General features: G+C 48.6%; 1 long non-coding RNA gene across 1 annotated transcript; it reads left to right on the top strand.

Annotated features, from left to right (window-relative positions):
- The first annotated feature begins 1,049 nt into the window (after window positions 1-1,049).
- Window positions 1,050-3,026, top strand: LOC105003115. Its single transcript, XR_827081.1, has 3 exons — window positions 1,050-1,146; window positions 1,276-1,369; window positions 2,827-3,026. It is a non-coding gene; the product is annotated as an uncharacterized LOC105003115 (long non-coding RNA).
- Window positions 3,027-4,841: the final 1,815 nt, after the last annotated feature.

Below are 4,841 nucleotides of genomic sequence, written 5' to 3'. Positions count from 1 at the left end.
AGCCCCTTCTTACTGTGTGGTCTTAAAGCAGGTCACCTCTCCATACCTCTCTCGGTCAAACCCAGATAATAATACTTCCCAAATAAAGAAAGGGTTTTCTTTAAGCCCTTTGAGCTCCTCGGATGGACCACACCATGGAAATGCCCAGCGCGGCCGGGGATGGGTTGCTGCAACCATGTGATTAGGTAATTTGAGATGATGCTCATTACCCTTTGTCTGGACTGAATGCAAGGCTGCACAAAGCGCTGAGAAATCTCCGTTACACCGAAACCCCGCCGTAAACTGGGATTGTCTTACACTCTCATAAAGCACACCAGAAAAGAGCAGCCGTGTCAACTAACCCAGTCCCCAATTCACACTCTCATTTGATTTCTTCTGCTGAGTACAAGACTATTGGTGACCCAGTTACAGGTGGCGGTGGCGAGAGCAAAACTGATGCTCCCAGCCCACTGAGCTGGGGGAGGTGCAGCTTCGGAGGAGGAGGCAAGCCAGACTGGGCAGGGCTGGGCCTTCTCCTTTGCTTTTTCAATAGCAATCCTATAGGCAACTCCTACAAGGTGCTGAGAACTATGTTAGGTATGTCCTTCTATTCTAAAACCTCCAGACAACTGTATTAAAACCTATTAATAGTCTAAAGACAAAAACAAACAAAAACCCATCCACTCAACTTTATGCATTTTTCATCATAATGAAAGCCTACCCATTTGGGTCCAGAAGTCTAAGCCTGAAATTTTGGCCTGGGGCCTCCCCGCTGATCCCGAGGCTTTGAGACCACACAGCTTGGATCTGCAGACTGCAAAGGGGAGGCTTACTTTTCTCATTCTGAGCCAGCCCTCCAGAAGTGTCCCTGCAGCCAGATGCAGCCTCCGTCCTCACACAGCCTTGGCTGGATCTCTCCGAGCCTGACAAACTTTTACCCAGAACCCTCTGATCCTGGTTTGACTAATGAAATTCAGATCCCACTGGGATCACTCATCTGGCTGCTGTATTGCAGGCCATCAAAGGTACAATCTTAGTTATGTTTTCTTTTGAGCTGGTTATGAACCGGGTAGGAGCAGGGTTGGGAGAAGGGGTTGTAAGGGACCCTGGAATCAGAAAAGATGAAGCAAGTATCTTTCTGGCTTGGGATTCTCCAGGCACATTTAGGCAAGTGTGTGGATGTGCTCAGTCGTGTCTGACTCTTTGTGACCCCATGGATTGAAGCCCACCAGGCTCCACTGTCCACGGGATTGTCCAGGCAAGAATACTAGAGTGGGCTGCCATTTCCTTCTCCAGGTGATCTTCCCAACCTAGGGATCGAACTTGCGTCTCTTGCATCTGCTGCACTGGAAGTGGATTCTCTACCGACAAGCCTCCCAGGAAGCCCTAGGCAAGTATGGTGTGCTTGAAAAGAGGGGAACATATTGCTGAGGGATTGCTCTTGAAGAGAGAAAAGGGAGGTCCCCTAGGATGGGCTACTGGTGTCAGACCCCCTGTGGCCCCCAGAAGCAGGAGCCCCAGAGATCCCAGGTGAGAAGACATATCTCCTGAGTGGTGAGGAATCTATTGTGTCAAGTGCTGGGAAACAAGCTTAGTTGAACTGACACTGTATTGCAGTGTGTGTGTGTGTATGTGATTCGTTGTTATGGAAACCATGGAAAGAAGAAAAGCAAAATGCTTTGGATGGGCGCGACACTCCTCTGGAGTCTGTGTGTTGATTGGCTGGGCCCTCCAGACGAGGTTGCACGTTATTCAGGAAACTGTTGTTGCCCAGAGAGCCCTGGGCTGACTTGCTCCCTTCGGAGCTGATGTTTAGGGAAAGGTGAAAGCAGCTGGTTTATGGAAGCATCAAACAATGTGAGCTACGGAACCCTCCAAATCCCAAACGTTCCTTGCCAAGAGCCGTTTCTTCTAGGTTTCCAACTCATCTGTGTTTCAAAAGCAATTTCACTTAAATGGCTTATTCCTCTGACTCCTAATCCTTGGGAAGCTGTAAATTGCAGGCAATAAAGAGGGCTCCTCCAGATTCATTCAGTAAGTGTGCTATGAGCTAGACACGGGGCTGACATGGCTTGCCATCAGGGTGTGGTAGACCGAAGTCAGACATCTGATCCCCTGCAAAGAAACCAATGTGCACATGTGGGTGTCTGCAATCCACTGGTCAAGATCTCAAGGCGCATAACTTTGCAACTTTGTATTCTAACTGAGCCGGCATTGTTTGTTACCCAGGATGCATCACTGATGTGCGGGGCCTGGGACTGTGTGGCATTTTATCTTACCATCTTCGAGGAAGCTTCAGAGGCTCCCTCTGTAAATGCTTCTTGAACCAATGCTTGAATGAACGAATGAATGGGCTCATTGTGTTGGTCATTAGCCAATGCAGTAGTTTCCTGCCAGCCCCGCAATTTCCACAGGGAGCCTCTGCAGATTCCTTGCAAAGAACGTGGTACTGAAAGAGGCTTATCATGTCTGCCTCTATCATCCTGTGTCTTGTCCAGACTCTAGGAGTTCTGTGAGAGAGCAGGGGGGAGAAAAGGGTGAAAAAAAAACTCAAGAGAAAGGCAAGAAAAAAACCACTGTAGGAAGATTCTGCTGCCTCCAGACCTTAGGAAAACCACTGGTCTAATTCATTCGCTATGGTGACTGTTTCATCTGCAGGCCTGGCACTGCCTGCTGTAGCTCAGTCCGTGAGGCCTCCCTTTCAAGTAAGCCCACTACTTGGCGCTCCTGACTGACAATATGGGGGGCAGATGTGGCACCCTCTTGGAGCACACTTGTTGGTGGGCCACAAAATCCAAAGGCAAACCCTCACAAATCTAACCAACGTATTTTTTTTTTTTTTTTCAGATTTCCAGATCCAAGTGCCCATCTGGTTCCCTCCTTAGGATTCTAAGACATCTGGGCGCCTGCGCTGGAAGAGACTTGCTGATGCTGAGTGCCTGTTATACCCTTGAGTTGTGCTAAGCCCTTTCCCGGATGCTGTCTCATAGAATCCCTCACAAATCCCTGCCAGGATGGAATTATTATTATTCCTCTTATAAAAATGAGAAAACAGAAGCTCACAGAGGCTGAGTTACTTGGCCACAGTCACAGAGATGGGAAGTGGCAGTTCCTGAGTTTGTATCAGGACAGTAACATCACCAAGGGGTGGTTTGGGAGGGTTTCTGCCCAGCTTCAGTAGCCACTGATCCCCAAAACTCTCCCTGGCACAAATAAACATATTATCTAAGTGATGAGCATGCAGGGGACAAAATCAAACTCTGATATGTCTTGCCAGCCACCTCCCTTTCAGTGAGACTGCTCCCCAAGCCCTAACTAGAGTCCACGCTGAATCAAGATCTGTCTGGCTCCAAACCCATCTTCTTCCCAACATAACCAGGATGCCTGATCCTTTAGATTCCTACCAAGAAGGCTTTTGTTTTCTTGAAAACTTTACCCAGAAGAGCCAATCAATCAGTGGAGGATTCTCCTAATGGAGCCTGGTTCCCACATTTCACCAGCTTGCCCATTAAATGCTTCCCAGGGTACCTGACACATTGCTTCCTGGTGGGTTAGCATCACTGGTGTGAAAAAGCACCCAGCTAATGGTGTGGATTAGAGTTTCAATTTTCTTTGAAACATCCACTGGCCAAAATTAGTTGCAACTAATTTTATGTCAGTCTCTAAATGTAGACACCAGGGATATTTCATGTGGCTGTCCAACCCACCCTGCCTGTGTGAAATGGACCCAGGATTAAGGTCAGCCATGATCTTGTATTCCAGAAGGAAATTAGTTTTCACAGACAAAATGTTCACAAGTGAACATCGTGTTCCAGATCTGCTGGAAAACACAGAAACAAGCTAAGATTCCAGGATTTCAGAATCGTAAACAGGTAGAAATGTTTCTACCATCTCTGCTCCTTTCTCCAAGGAGGTTCTACCCAAGATTGCTGATAAATGACACTCAGCCCTCCTTATAAACTACACAGCGTTTGTACATGTGGAACTCTACTTTGACCCACAAGTATTATTGTTCCATTTTATAGATGAGAAACTGGAGGCACCAGGAGAATAAAGCCAGTAAGTCATAGACGTGACAGGCTCAGATCTGCAGATGTCACGCCCAGCTCTCTTTCCATCAAACGCGAAGTCATTTATTTCACCACTCAGGTTCTCCCTAAAAGGACAAAGGGTAGATGTGATTTTTGTAGAGCCTCGTTAGTTTCATGGTCCTGGAAGGTTGCCTTTGTCTGACCAGACCTGGTGCTTCAGAGTTTAGCTTGGCAATCAGACACTACCCCTCTCTCTAGGTGTGGGCATAGTTTCTAGAGAAGATCGGCAGCAATTTCTAGGGACTTGCATGCCAGGTCATCTGAAGGTACCTTGTCAACTGCTGTTCGATGGGGCTGAGGGAGGAGGAGAAGAGAGAGCTGGTGCCTGGACTGAGCGATTATCTCCGTCAGCTTCTGAATCACCAGCATCCTCAATCATCCATTGGTCCAACAGAAGCCTGAGAAGGTGGCAGTCTGTGAGGTGCCACTGAGCAAGTGGGGAGCCTCCCAGACCAGCTGGCTTTCTGCTGAAGCTGTAAGCTACTTGGAGCATCATCTCAGGAGGCATCAATTGCAGCCAGGGAGCTTCCTGAGCCACCCAGTGGGCTGCTGTCAATGTGGACCCACTCCAGGTAGGGGCCTCTCTGGGGCTGGTGGCTGCAGCTGCAAGGACAGGAGCTGAATTAGGCTGCATACTGGGTATGGCAGGGTTCGTCTCCTCTCTGTATGCCAGTCTTGACCAGCTGAAAGACAGGGTGTGGTCTGCCATCTCAGAGGCTGGCCGCAGGGAGCTACCTGAAGGTAAGCAGTAGCCCCAGGTACAGAGACTCC

The sequence above is a fragment of the Bison bison genome, unplaced genomic scaffold (genome assembly GCF_000754665.1).
Source record: "Bison bison bison isolate TAMUID 2011002044 unplaced genomic scaffold, Bison_UMD1.0 scf7180017864462, whole genome shotgun sequence".
Classification (NCBI taxonomy): Eukaryota; Metazoa; Chordata; class Mammalia; order Artiodactyla; family Bovidae; genus Bison; species Bison bison.
This window is presented reverse-complemented; position numbering and strand designations above follow the sequence as displayed.